Raw genomic sequence first — 15,632 nt, forward strand, 5'->3', positions numbered from 1 at the left:
GAGGGTGCTGCCTGTTCCATACTCCCCCTACTCCTAGCCTTTTAGGGGTACAAACAATAGTAATTGGGGCCTAGTGTGGTTGTGTACGTGTGATATACATACACTTTTTTTGGATCATATTTTCTATTCCGCTATTTAATCAAAAACCTTTGGGGATCAGTTAAATTGGGGGATAGTCTGTGTTGGTACGTGTGAGAGAGATCCACCTTTCCAAGTTGTTGGGGTTCATCTCATACTTCTGAAGGTTTGAGGGTGCTGCCTGTTCCATACCCCCCCTACTCCTCATCTAGCCTTTTAGGGGTACAAACAATAGTAATTGGGGCCTAGTGTGGTTGTGTACGTGTGATATACATACACTTTTTTTGGATCATATTTTCTATTCCGCTATTTAATCAAAAACCTTTGGGGATCAGTTAAATTGGGGGATAGTCTGTGTTGGTACGTGTGAGAGAGATCCACCTTTCCAAGTTGTTGGGGTTCATCTCATACTTCTGAAGGTTTGAGGGTGCTGCCTGTTCCATACCCCCCCTACTCCTCATCTAGCCTTTTAGGGGTACAAACAATAGTAATTGGGGCCTAGTGTGGTTGTGTACGTGTGATATACATACACTTTTTTTGGATCATATTTTCTATTCCGCTATTTAATCAAAAACCTTTGGGGATCAGTTAAATTGGGGGATAGTCTGTGTTGGTACGTGTGAGAGAGATCCACCTTTCCAAGTTGTTGGGGTTCATCTCATACTTCTGAAGGTTTGAGGGTGCTGCCTGTTCCATACCCCCCCTACTCCTCATCTAGCCTTTTAGGGGTACAAACAATAGTAATTGGGGCCTAGTGTGGTTGTGTACGTGTGATATACATACACTTTTTTTGGATCATATTTTCTATTCCGCTATTTAATCAAAAACCTTTGGGGATCAGTTAAATTGGGGGATAGTCTGTGTTGGTACGTGTGAGAGAGATCCACCTTTCCAAGTTGTTGGGGTTCATCTCATACTTCTGAAGGTTTGAGGGTGCTGCCTGTTCCATACCCCCCCTACTCCTCATCTAGCCTTTTAGGGGTACAAACAATAGTAATTGGGGCCTAGTGTGGTTGTGTACGTGTGATATACATACACTTTTTTTGGATCATATTTTCTATTCCGCTATTTAATCAAAAACCTTTGGGGATCAGTTAAATTGGGGGATAGTCTGTGTTGGTACGTGTGAGAGAGATCCACCTTTCCAAGTTGTTGGGGTTCATCTCATACTTCTGAAGGTTTGAGGGTGCTGCCTGTTCCATACTCCCCCTACTCCTAGCCTTTTAGGGGTACAAACAATAGTAATTGGGGCCTAGTGTGGTTGTGTACGTGTGATATACATACACTTTTTTTGGATCATATTTTCTATTCCGCTATTTAATCAAAAACCTTTGGGGATCAGTTAAATTGGGGGATAGTCTGTGTTGGTACGTGTGAGAGAGATCCACCTTTCCAAGTTGTTGGGGTTCATCTCATACTTCTGAAGGTTTGAGGGTGCTGCCTGTTCCATACTCCCCCTACTCCTAGCCTTTTAGGGGTACAAACAATAGTAATTGGGGCCTAGTGTGGTTGTGTACGTGTGATATACATACACTTTTTTTGGATCATATTTTCTATTCCGCTATTTAATCAAAAACCTTTGGGGATCAGTTAAATTGGGGGATAGTCTGTGTTGGTACGTGTGAGAGAGATCCACCTTTCCAAGTTGTTGGGGTTCATCTCATACTTCTGAAGGTTTGAGGGTGCTGCCTGTTCCATACCCCCCCTACTCCTCATCTAGCCTTTTAGGGGTACAAACAATAGTAATTGGGGCCTAGTGTGGTTGTGTACGTGTGATATACATACACTTTTTTTGGATCATATTTTCTATTCCGCTATTTAATCAAAAACCTTTGGGGATCAGTTAAATTGGGGGATAGTCTGTGTTGGTACGTGTGAGAGAGATCCACCTTTCCAAGTTGTTGGGGTTCATCTCATACTTCTGAAGGTTTGAGGGTGCTGCCTGTTCCATACTCCCCCTACTCCTAGCCTTTTAGGGGTACAAACAATAGTAATTGGGGCCTAGTGTGGTTGTGTACGTGTGATATACATACACTTTTTTTGGATCATATTTTCTATTCCGCTATTTAATTTAACTGGGCCTCCATGCGAGACCTGTGTGCCTTGTTGCGCTGTTTTGAGTACTCCACCAACATGGCCAGTGGCAATGACGCCGTTCTCAGCTTAACTATCCCACTTCTATGCCTCCTTGAAAAAACAATTCGGGCGATGATGGAAGAGGATGTGGCACAGGATGAGGAGGAGGAGGAGGATGAAGAGGTAACATTTCCAAGGCTTTCAGGGCAGTCATTCGCAAGGGGCTCCGAGGGTGGGTTCCTGCACACGCAAACGCCAGGGACGCAATTGTCCAGCAGGGGCACAGTTCTGGAGGATGAGGAGGATGAGGAGGAGGAGGAGCTGGAGGAGGAGATGGAACCATGTTCACAGCAGGGTGGCACCCAGGCCAGCTCATGGCCATCACTGGTGCGTGGCTGGGGGGATACAGAGGACACGGACGATACACCTCCCACAGAGGACAGCCTTTCGTTGCCTCTGGGCAGCCTGGCACACATGAGCGATTACATGCTGCAGTGTCTCCACAACGACCGCCGAGTTGCCCACATTCTAACTTGTGCTGATTACTGGGTGGCCACGCTGCTGGATCCCCGTTACAAGGACAACGTACCGTCCTTAATTCACTCACTGGAGCGCGATCGCAAGATGCGCGAGTACAAGCGCACGCTGGTAGACGCCATGCTGCTGGCATTCCCATCTGACAGCGGGGCCACAGTGGAAGCACAAGGCAGAGGAGGAGGAGGAGGAGGTCGCCAACGCAACCAGGGCACCGCCAGCACCTCAGAAGGCAGGGTTAGCATGGCCGAAATGTGGAAAAGCTTTGTCAGCACGCCACAACAAACAGCAGCACCAGCAGCTCAGATGGAACGTCTTAGCAGGAGGCAGCATTTTACCAACATGGTGGAGCAGTATGTGTGCACACGCCTACATGTAGTGAATGACGGGTCTGCCCCCTTCAACTTCTGGGTCTCCAAATTGGGCACATGGCCTGAGCTTGCCCTTTACGCCTTGGAGGTGCTGGCGTGCCCTGCAGCCAGTGTATTATCTGAACGGGTATTTAGCACGGCTGGGGGCGTTATAACAGACAAGCGCAGCCGCCTGTCCAGAGACAATGTGGACAAGCTCACGTTCATTAAAATGAACCAGGCATGGATCCCACGGGACTTTTCCGTACCTTATGCAGAATAGCAATGGATACCGACCTTACCCACCCATTGTTCCATTTTTGCTCTTTCTCACTCTTTTGGGGTGTACCCTCATTTAAAATTTTTGAAAAGAAGCAGTGTTGGCTACCTCGTCCTCCTCCTCAGGGCCAGATTAATGTAGGGGCTATTGGAGCTGCAGCTCCAGGCCCCTACCTTTTATATAGGCCCCGGGTTGGCCATATTCACTGTTACCGCTCTTCTGTCACTTGTAAACACAGAAGTCTGGCTTCTATGCTCGCTTCCCCAGGCAGCACCCTCAGAACCTCCCCACACAGCGTGAAGGCCGGACAAGGAGGGACAGTTGGCGATGCATGGATGTGTTTATGGGCTTCAGAGACAGCATCCCATGTTGAATTAGGCATGCATGGCTGCACCCTTCCTCCTCTGGGTGCATGGCAAGGCACGGCCCTTAAGGCCCTTCAAAATCCTCAGCACCAAGCCCATGATGCTGTTAATCCGGCCCTGGTCCTCCTCCACCGCCGCTTCCACCTACACCGCCCATAGGTGTGCGCAGCCTATTGCATTAAGGTGTGCACCCCAAAGTTGAAATACACATGCATGTGTTTGCCAGCAGGGAGAGTAATGTATCGGGGCCATGTACCTGTAGGCAAGGAGAAATAGAGCAGAGCAGGTCCCAGGGAGATCTTTCCCATCTCCTCACTGGCAATGCTATGTGCCCTAGGTGATTAGGGTGTGCCCAGGCACACCCAGCACACCCTGTGCGCACGCCTATGTCACCGCCACATCCACCACCACCTCAACCTCCCTCCTACTCCATATGGGCCTCGTCCTTCAGAGATGAAGAAGAACATTGTTTTATTTTTCTGTTTTTTTTTGTTGTTTTAAGTTATTTCCCTATCCACATTTGTTTGCAGAGCACTTGCCATGCTCTTAATTACGTTTTGCTGCCATTTGCAGCACTCTAGCCCTTTCCTTTGGTGTTTTAGAGCCATTTTAGTGCCTTAAAGTTCGGGTCCCCATTGACTTCAATGGGGTTCGGTGTCCGGGAAAAGTTCGGTAAAAGTCCGGGACACGGACCCGGACTTTTTTTTAAAGTTCGGCCGAACCCGTCGAACACGGACATCTAGGTGTCCGCTCAACCCTAGTCTTTAGTATGCAAGAGTAGATAGTGTAAGTTGATAGGAAGGAATCCCCTGTGGGGTACTTATCACTAGTTGGTTTAGAGAGATGAGGGGTCCGGTAATGAGATAAGGATCAGGTAGCGAGATACAGGATCAGTAGCGAGATACAGGAAATAGCTGGAGGCTTCGGCAGCGTCAGACAAGGCTGTGTAACAAGCGGTTTGCACGAACACCTTGTGAGTGAAAGCCGGCGATTGAAATAGCCGCTCAGTGCGGCGCCTAGTGAGGACGTCATGAGAGTTAAAGGGACAGCAGCTATATGCGGAAGAAATGGGCTGGAAGGGTACCGAAGGTACCAGAATCTTATAGTACCCCCCCTTAAGGCCGGCTCCGGAAGGCCTATAGCACTGGTCTCTCCGGATATTTGGAGTGGAACCTTCGTATAAGCCTGGGAGCGTGAACGTCAGAAGTATCCAACCAGGTGTCGTCTTGGGGTCCATAGTTTTTCCATCTTATGAGATATTGGAGTTTCCCTCTGTGGATACGAGAATCCAAAATCTCCTTAATCTCAAATTCTTCTCCGCCCTCAACTTGTACTGGAGGTGGAGGCGAGATGGTAGGTCTTATTCCTTGGTTGGGAACATGTGGTTTCAGTAGCGACACGTGAAAGATGGGGTGTATTTTAAGATCTGCCGGTAAGGTGAGTTGAACTGCAGCTCTCCCAATGAGCTTCTCAATTGGGAAAGGTCCTAGAAACAAAGGCCCAAGCTTTTTGCTGGGGATCTTTAACCTTAAGTTTTTCGTAGATAGCCAAACGAGATCCCCAATAGCATATTGAGGAGAAGGTCTTCTACGGAGGTCGTAGTACCTTTTTTGTTGGCTATGAGCATGTGAGATGGTGGTGTTAAGTAAACCCAGAGAGTCTTTTATTTGGGTAAGATAGTCAGAGGCTACTGGGTTACTTGATGGCAGGATGCGTGGTGGAAGAAGTGTGGGATGAAACCCATAGTTTAGGTAGAATGGACTTTGCTTAGTAGTACTGTGGGTTGCGTTATTGTAAGCAAATTCTGCCAGAGGGAGGAGGTCCACCCAATCATCCTGTAGGTATGAGGTGTAGCAACGCAAATATTGTTCAATGCACTGGTTGACTCTTTCAGTTTGTTCATTGGTCTGAGGGTGGTAGGGAGAAGTACATTTTCGCTCAATTCGTAGTATATGACATAGAGCTTGCCAAAACTTGGAGATGAACTGTGAACCTCGATCAGATAAAAGAGTCTTTGGAATTCCATGTAGCTTGAACACATATTTCACTAATAATTCCGCTGTTTGCTTAGATGAAGGTAGTCTGCGAATAGAAATGAAATGTGCCATCTTTGTCAGATGGTCCACTGACACTAGAATGGTAGTAAATCCTTTGGAAGGTGGTAATTCTACTATAAAGTCTAAGGACACAACTTCCCATGGAACTTTGGGTATTGGTAGACTGCAAAGTAGACCAGATGGTTTTGTAGTGTCAATTTTGGACCTTGCACAGATGTCACATGAGGAAACAAATTTTTCTACAGACGTCTTCATATCAGGCCACCAAAATTGCCTGGTGAGCAAATTGAATGTCTTAGTCATATCCATATGTCCTGCCATAGGTACGTCATGTGATAATTCCAAGATCTTGGTACGCATACCAGGAGTATGTAGAGTTTGTCCTTAAAGTAGAGGAAGCCTTCTGCATCAGCACTTAGTTGTGGTGGTGGTGAATCCAGTCCTATACTGTGCAGAATCTCTTCCTTCAAGGAACGAACAACACCAATAATACGGTCATGGGGTATTATAGGAAGTGAAGGGATTTCGGCGCAGTTATCTTCGGTTAGCCGTGATAGCGCATCCGCTTTTTTGTTTTTGTCTGCAGGCGTGTAGGTCACTAGGAAGTTGAATCTTAGGAAGAATAATGACCAACGTACCTGCCGGTGGGAAAGAGTCTTGTTGACTGAAGGTATTGGAGATTCTTATGATCTGTATATATGAGTATTGGCAATCGAGTACCTTCAAGTAAATGTCGCCAATTTTCTAGTGCCAGTTTTATGGCAAGCAACTCTTTTTCACCCACTGGGTAATTCACCTCTGGGCTACTTAGTGATTTAGAGAAAAAGGCAACTGGATGGAGTGGTGAAGTTGGGAAAGAACTGCTCCTACAGCCATATTTGACGCATCTACCTCCAGGATGTGTTGGAGGGATGGGTCTGGATGGCGTAGTATGGGAGCAGAAGTGAAGCTTGATTTTAACAAGCGGAAAGCTTTATTTGCTTCTTCAGACCATTTGAATGGTTTCTTTACACTTGTAAGTTGTGTGAGCGGTCTCACAATAGAAGAGAAGTTCTTGATGAACTTCCTATAGAAGTTTGAAAATCCAAGGAATCGTTGTAATGCCTTACGAGTTGTTGGTACAGGCCAATCCAGTATACACGATATCTTGCTCATATCCATCTTGATACCGTTCTTAGATATGATGTATCCTAGGAATAGTACTTCTTCCTTATGAAATAGGCATTTTTCAATTTTACGTATAAATTGTGTGCGAGTAATCTGGATAGCACAAGTCTTACATGTCTTACATGTTCGGACAAGGACTGAGAATAAATGAGTATATCATCCAGATATACCACAACACAAACATCAAGTAAGTCTCTGAAGATGTCATTTATGAATCGATGAAATGCTGCAGGAGCATTACACAACCCAAAAGGCATCACTAGATATTCGAATAATCCATATCCATATCTGGTTCTGAATGCCGTCTTCCACTCATCCCCATTACGGATTCGGATGAGGTTGTATGCCCCTTTTAGGTCCAATTTTGAAAAGTAGGTAGCTCCGCGCACTTGTTCAATGAGTTCGGGAATGAGAGGTAAAGGATAGCGATCCTTTATCGTAATGGTATTTAATTGCCTATAGTCAATAATAGGCCTGAGACTTAAATCCTTATTGCGGACAAAGAAAAGTCCTGCAGCTGTGGAAGAAGTAGAGGGTCTAATAAACCCTTTCGCTAAATTTTCATCCAAGTATTCCTTGAGATGAGAAAGTTCATCCTGAGAAAGAGGATAAACATGACCGAAAGGTAGTTTACTATTAGGGAGTAGATCAATAGAACAATCGTAGTCCCTATGGGGAGGCAATGCTTGAGCATTTTTCTCAAGGAAGACTTCTGATAGATCCTGATAGCATGATGGTGGTGTAATTTCATCCGACACCATGGACAGGATTTTTTTATGAGATTGGAGGTTACACGTGGTCTCGCAGTAGTGAGAGGGGAAGGTTAGAGTCCCTGTTTTCCAATCAATGATTGGTTGATGTATGTGTAACCAAGGAAGTCCCAAAATAATGGAAAAATGTGGTGAAGGTAATACATCAAAAGTGGTGGTCTCAGCATGAGACTCGTTAGTCAGTAGCAAGGAGTGCTTGTTTCTGATTGGTAATTGGACCAGAAGATAACGGAATACCGTTAATAAAACTAACAGAGACAGGTTTAGATTTTGAAATAATAGGTATTTTATTTGAAGTAACAAAACTAGTGTCAATGTAGTTCCCACAAGATCCTGTGTCGATCATAGCCTTGGTGGTGATCCTATTGTGGTCCCACTGTAAGGTCAAATGAATAAAAAGATAGGGATTAGAAAAAGAAGTCGTTAATCCCCCCAGCAAGACATGTGAACACTCACCCTCTTTTTTGCGGACAAGGGGACAGACGCTTATCAAATGATCCGGGGAGGCGCAGTACATGCAGAGATTTTCAGATCTTCTCCTGGCTCGTTCAGTAGACGATAATGGTGGGCGTATGGTTCCTACCTCCATAGGAGTAGGGTCAACGGGCGAAACTCGAGAAGGATTGGATAATGGTACTCCCATTTTCTCAGCCTTTCTTTCTCACAGTCGCCTGTCAATATTGATGCTGAGTTGTATTAAGGCATCCAAAGTGCCAGGTAAATCCGCTCGGGCGAGCTCGTCTTTAACGGCTTCTGATAACCCGAGTCTAAACTGGGTTCGCAAAGATGCATCATTCCACCCTGAATCAAGGGTCCATCTTTTGAACTCTGCTACGAAGTCTTCAACAGGTCTCCTTCCTTGTTTTAAAGCCCTCAATTGGCTATCAGCAGTACTCTGCCTATTTGGGTCTTCATATAAGCTAGCGAGTTCTGCTAAGAATAAAGGATAGGAGTTAAGAAGAGGGTCATTTTTCTCAAAGAGAGAGTCTGCCCAAGCCCATGGATCACCCGACAAGTATGAGATAGTGGTGCAGACTTTAATTTGGTCTGTAGTGTAAGTACGAGGTTTTAAATTAAAAAGCAATTGACATGCGTTTTTAAATTCACTAAATTTTTTCCGATCACCTGTAAACACTAGAGGAGGGTTTATTTTGGGCTCACGAGGTTGAGCAGCAGTGAGCTGTGAAACACGGGCTATCTGCTGTCTCAAAGTCTGATTTTAATTTTTCACTTCAGCAAGGGAAAGGATTTGTTACGGAACAGGGCACCCCTGAGCAGGTACCTCCGTTGACGGATGCTCCTAGTGCTTCCGAGGGCTCCAAGCACTCCACCAGACACCGTAAGCACTTCAGACTCCACGAACCGCCGCAGCTTGGTTAGGGTCTTGGCATCTCCTACCCACCCTGGACCAACGACAAGGCCCCAGGTTCCTGTGGGTGAACCTCTCTTTCCCCAGAGAGTGCAGCATGAACAAGCTCTTACACAAGCTCTTATAAGAGCTTAGTGATTCTCTAAGGGAGTATGGAAGACCATAGCAATCCCTGCAGCAGATTCCCCCAATAACGAGACAAAGCTCCGAGATGAGGGTAAAACAGGAACAACATTTATTGGAAGAACAGAGCACACTTTTATACAGAAATTGGAACATCCTTCCCCCAACAACCGCTTTCCCATTGGTCAATTGTAAAGTACTTGCAGTTCTCACTAAGGTCCTCTCCAGCATATGCAAATGAGGGCTTGAAAATGAGTCAACAGGGATTGGTCAGATAGCTTTGACCAATGCAAGGAGACAGAAGCCCCAGGGGGCAATCAATGTACACAATAGTCAGACACAGAACAATGCAAACGCAACATTACTCTGAGTGTCAATAGACCGCCCGTCTCCTCAGAACTTCCTGTGATGCCCATATGAGGAGTTGGCTTCCTGTTCCTTACAGTTTACAGGAATACGTTTTAGCTTCCAGGAGAGGCAAGGCTCCATTAGCCACATGTTTAAAGAAACACAAAAAGACACAAAAATGCATAACTCCCAGTCTACTGAACAGAACCCCTACATTCAACCCATCCCCAGATAGCCTGGATCTGAGCGCTCAACATATCCAAACAGCGCTCAGATGCCACAAACGCAGTCAAATTGCCATGGGGTTTACGTTTAGCCTGGGCTGATGAGAGGGTCCATAGTCCCATTGCAGGAGGCGAGCAACCAGGCTTCTCCAACGCCCAGTGGCGAGATTGGTCTCGTCACATCATTAATGCATCTACTTTTTGTGTTAGTTGTAACACATGAGTGGCTAATTCTGCTGAATCCATTTTTTTTTCCAGGTTCGTGCAATCTGTAACGCTCCGGCGTTTGTTTAGTGAACTGGATTTGCAGCTGCAGAATTTCCACTCAGTAGTCGTGTAGAGATGTGTTGAATTACCATATCCAACTCTCCAGACTCAATATTGTGGCCCAGCCTGCCTCACCATGCAAATATACAGACACTCAGATAAGATGTTCCTGGAGTGATAGGTTGTATACGATAGTATAGAGGTGATGTGCTGAAAGGACAGGCGTGAGTAGTGATAGCAATGATAGGCACTCAATAGTAATGTTCTGGAGTGTTAGCAGATGGTGATAGATAGTATGCAGATAGGTTAGCAATCATGTACAATAGCAGGTGGTAGGGGACAGCAGATGAAGTGTACAGGAATTGCTAACTCAGTACAAGGATATAGATGGTAGTAGACTCAAGAGCTAGCAATCTATGTAACAGTGCAGATGATAGAAATAGTAATGCATAGATAGCAACAGTCTTTAGTATGCAAGAGTAGATAGTGTTAGTTGATAGGAAGGAATCCCCTGTGGGGTACTTATCACTAGTTGGTTTAGAGAGATGAGGGGTCCGGTAATGAGATAAGGATCAGGTAGCGAGATACAGGATCAGTAGCGAGATACAGGAAATAGCTGGAGGCTTCGGCAGCATCAGACAAGGCTGTGTAACAAGCGGTTTGCACGAACACCTTGTGAGTGAAAGCCGGCGATTGAAATAGCCGCTCAGAGCGGCGCCTAGTGATGACGTCATGAGAGTTAAAGGGACAGCAGCTATATGCAGAAGAAATGGGCTGGAAGGGTACCGAAGGTACCAGAATCTTACAGCACAGCGCCGCTCGCTCATGCGCAGTGGGCAACCGGTTGTAAGGCCGCAAGCTGTCAAAGCCTGGTGCTCAGAGTAGCGATGTAGAGTAGGGAGGACAAAGGGCAAGCACGGCTTCGGTGAGTACCCTGCTGGATTGTGGGACAGGTGCGTGGCTGTTTATCAAAAGTCATTTTACTGGTTAGGTAGAAGTGTTCTTTTCTGAGCTTGTGGTGCATTACTTCCTTTTATTCTGCTACTGCATTACAAATCAACTTCCAAAGCTAATGTCATGTAACCACTGTATCCGACCTGAAATAAGAACATTCACTTAAATTTGTCACAGATGATTCGTTTTTTCATTTCATTTTTCATGTATATAATAAATGTTTCCCAACATTCCCATTTAACGGAAGTTGATCTAACAATCAACTTCTCTCAAACAGGGACAGCCATACATTGATTGAAATTAGGCCAGTCCCTGCTGAACTGCCCAAATCTCAGTCCATCTACAGTGCATCCGGAAAGTATTTACAAAAAAGGATTAAATTAATTATTTTCCTCAAAATTCTACAAACAATACCCCATAATGACAAAGCGAAAGAACTTTGTTTGAAATATTTGAAAATGTATTAAAAATAAAAAAGGAAAAAAATTCTATGTACAGAAGTATCACAGCCTTTCCTCAATACTTTGTTGAAACACCTTTGGCACCAATTACAGCCTCAAGTATTTTTGAGTATGATGCTACAAGCTTGCCACACCTATTTTTGGCCAGTTTCTCCCATTCTTCTTTGCAGGACCTCTCAAGCTCCATCAGGTTGGGTGAGGAGTGTCGTGCACAGCCATTTTCAGATCTCTCCAGAGATGTTCAATTCGGTTCAAGTCTGGGCTCTGGCTGGGCCACTCACAGAGAAAATTCAGAGTTGTCCTGTAGCCACTCCTTTGTTATATTGGCCGTGTTCTTAGGGTTGTTGTCCTGTTGGAATATGAACCTTCACCCCAGTCTGAGGCCCAGAGCACTCTGGAGAAGGTTTTCATCAAGGATGTCTCAGTACATTGCTGCATTCATCTTTCCCTCAATCCTGACTAGTCTCCCAGTTCCTGCCGCTGAAAAACATCCCCACAGCATGATGCTGCCACCACTGTGCTTCATTGTAGGGAGGGTAATGGCCAAGCGATGAGCGGTGCCTGGTTTCCTCCAAACATGATGCTTGCCATTCAGGCCAAAGAGTTCAATCTTTGTTTCATCAGACCAGATAATTTTGTTTCTCATGGTCTGAGAGTCCTTCAGGTGCCTTTTGGCAATCTCCAGGTGGGCTGTCATGTACCTTTTACTGAGGAGTGGCTTCTTCTGGCCACTCTATCAAACAGGCCTGATTGGTAGAGTGCTGCAGAGGGTTGTTCTTCTGGAAGGTTCTCCTCTCTCCACAGAGAAATGCTGGAGCTCTGTCAGAGTGACCATCGGGTTCTTGGTCATCTCCCTGACTAAGGCCTCTCTCCCCCGAACATTCAGTTTGGCCAGGCCAGTTCTGGTGGTTCAAATGTCTTCCACTAATGGATGATGAAGGCCACTGTGCTCATTGGGACCTTCAATGCAGCAGAAATGTTTCTGTAACCTTCCCCAGGTCTGTGCCTCAATACAATCCTGTTTTGGAGGTCCACAGAAAATTCCTTAGACTTTATGATTTGGTTTGTGCTCTGACATGCACTGTTATCTGTGGGACCTTATATAGACAGGTGTGTTCCTTTCCAAATCATGTCCAATCAACTTAATTTACCACAGGTGGACTCCAATCAAGTTGTAGACACATCTAAAGGATGATCAGTGAAAATGTGATTGTCAGGTACCAGGTGCTGGAGGCCAATGGAGAGAGAGCTTCCGCTGCAGCTAAGTTCAAGATTTCCCTGAAGGTGAGAAAGGAGGAGTCAGGAACAAAGTAGCACAGGTCACTTGCAAGGTTGCTTGCCAAAGGATTCAGGGATACTGCTGCTGTACTCAGGGGAGGCTGCAGGCAGGTGGTGCCTGTGAGATGAGACAGGTCTGCGGGAAAGCTGAGACAAAGGAATAGTCAGTTCAAGCCAGGTTCTGGAGCTAGGTGGCTTACAGAGCAGACTTGGTCAGGTGGAGAGCCAAGGTCAAAACACAGGAAGGCAGGCAGGAGATACAATATAAGACAAACTGAGGTCAAGGTCAAGGAGGCAGGCAGGAGATACGTCAAAAACAGCCGGGTCGGTAATGAAGAATCACTGAATCAAGGAAACACAGGATCACAGGAACTGAAGATCAATCAGCAACTTCAACCACTGACTGGCTTCCTTATATAGGCCCAAGTGAAGTGCTGGTGGAGAAGCTGGGTCCTAGAGTCTTTCTCCTGTCATTTGTGCCCTGACAGTGCCCCCTCCCAATGGGCAGCCTCCCGGTTGCTCATCTGGGCCTTCTTCTTTGGAAATCTGGCATGGAATTCCTGGGGGCATGGATATTGGTCTTTGGTTCCCAGGAGCTTTCTTTGGGTGGATAACCTTTCCACTTAACCAGATATTGGATCTGTCTACCCCGTCTTCTACAGTCCAAAACTGACTCCACCTCATATTCTGTTTCTTCTCCCACAGTTACCAGTGGTAAAGATGGATCCACTCTTCCTGGAAATGGATCGGGAATTGCTTGCTTAAGGAGAGAGGCATGAAAAACTGGGTGGGTCCTATAAGAAAAAGATAATTTCCAAGGCCAGTGGATTTACTTCATGTTTGATTGGAAACAGACCAATATATCTTAGCCCCAACTTATGGGCACGGCAATTTCAGATTGGCAGTTGACAGCTATACTTCTTCCCTGACTTTAAGAGAAGGATTCCCTGTCCATTTCCTTTTGAAGTATCTTTTGTAGTTAGACTGAGCTTCTCATATACACTCTTGAAGGGTGTGGTAATTGTGCCTTATGAAGGTGAGTCAGCTTTGAGCCCAGGATTGGGGTTCATCAGAAAGGAGAGAGATGATGAATCCAACTCTGAGGGTCTCGAGTGCAAAGGTTCTGGGATGCAGGGCAAAGTAAAATTCACAGACCTTCCTGAAGGCCCTGAACCTCTGTCGGTCCCCTTAGAAGTGCTCAAGAGTGGGTACTCTGGGCTCTGGAGGAGGCAGTACCACCACAGGCGGAGCAGCAGCAACAGAACTGGAGGGTGCAGTCATAGGGGAGGAGCTTTTAGCTGGGCTCAGCTCGGCAGAAGTCACAGACACAGTGAATGTATGAAGACGTTTGATTGCTTGCGTCAGAGCCATCATCTGTTGACAAAGAACTTCCATTACGGAAGCGCCTCTCTCGGCCTCAGACATTGCGGCTGATTAAGACTTTCAGGTACCAGGTGCTGGAGGCCCACGGAGAAAGGTCTTCCTTTCCAGCTAAGTTCAAGATTCCCCTGAAAGTGGGACAGGAGGAGCTGGGCACAAAGTAGCACAGGTTGTCTGCAAGGTTGCTTGCCTAAGGACTCAGGGATACTGCTGACGTACTGAATGGAGGCTGCAGGCAGGTAGTGCCTATGAGATGAGACAGGTCTTCGGGAACGCTAAGACAAAGGGATAGTCAGTTCAAGCCAGGATCCTGAACCAGGGGGATAACAGAGCTGACTTGGTCAGGTGGGGAGCCGAGGTGGGGGGCGTGACCAGATGATGGCGCCGTGAGCACGCAGCAGCATGGAGCTCTGTGAGTAGAAGCGGAGCCTGTCCTCGCCAGCCAGCGTTCCCAGCCCCTGTTAGCGGGATCAGCAGGCCGAAGCCCGTGGCTCTCCCAGGCACCCTCCAAGGAACAGTACAGCTACGTACCTGACGGTGTCCCGGAACGGCTCGGGCTACGTCCGGGGGTCAGCGTGCGGTGTATGCCCTTGGAGATCGGAGCTTTTGGCACCATTCATGCGCAACAGCCTGGAGGGGAGGTGCCGGCGTGTGTCTGCTAGACGGGGATAGTTTCTCCAGGTTCCTGCAAGCGCCATATGTGGAGCGACGGTGTATTTAGCCAGTTGGCGCTTTGTGTACCTGCAGGTGCAGCATATATGCCTGCCGTACAAAGTGTGACAGACGCAGAGGCCATTGGCAAACGAACAGATATCACTACTTACTTTCTAAGAAGACCTGCAGTCACACAAAGCTGTGCAGTGGCGGTTAAGATGGCGCCGACACAACCACCGACCGCGGAATCCACGGGCCCCATCCCTCAGCACAAAAAGACCTCAAAAACCAATATGGAACAGTTGGGAGAATCTCTTCTTAATGTTCAAGATCTTCCCCTTCATGACCCTGCCCCAGAAGACCAGGGAGCAATACAGATACCACCAACCTCAAAGCACCAATATTTTCTCGTCACAGAGTGGAGAGAATTAGTGTCCCGTATACCTACGAAACAGGACATAAGCAACATGACAACTACAATCGTGAGTAACTTGAAAGACGAAATTAATTCGATTAAGGTTAAAGTGGATAAGGTGGACAACAGGGTGGGTCTGATGGAGGAGGTGCAGTCCCAAATTGATGTTAGAATTAATGAATTAGAGCACTCTCAACAAATGTTACAAAAACAGATTCTCATTCTACAACTTAAGCAAGATGACAATGAAAACCGCAACCGCAGAAATAATGCTAGACTTAGAGGTTTGCCGGAGTCAGTTACCGGCCCTGAACATAAAGAATGTGCGGTGAAGATTATGAATGGTGTAATGGAACGCCCACTCACAGAACATATCGAAATAGATAGGGTTCATAGGGTTAAGACCCCACATACCCGTGGTCTGGATCGCCCAAGGGACGTCCTAATTAGAATCCATTATTACTCATTTAAAGAAGAGGTTG

This window comes from Pelophylax lessonae, assembly GCF_965119305.1.
Source record: "Pelophylax lessonae genome assembly, chromosome: 4".
In the NCBI taxonomy this organism is placed as follows: domain Eukaryota; kingdom Metazoa; phylum Chordata; class Amphibia; order Anura; family Ranidae; genus Pelophylax; species Pelophylax lessonae.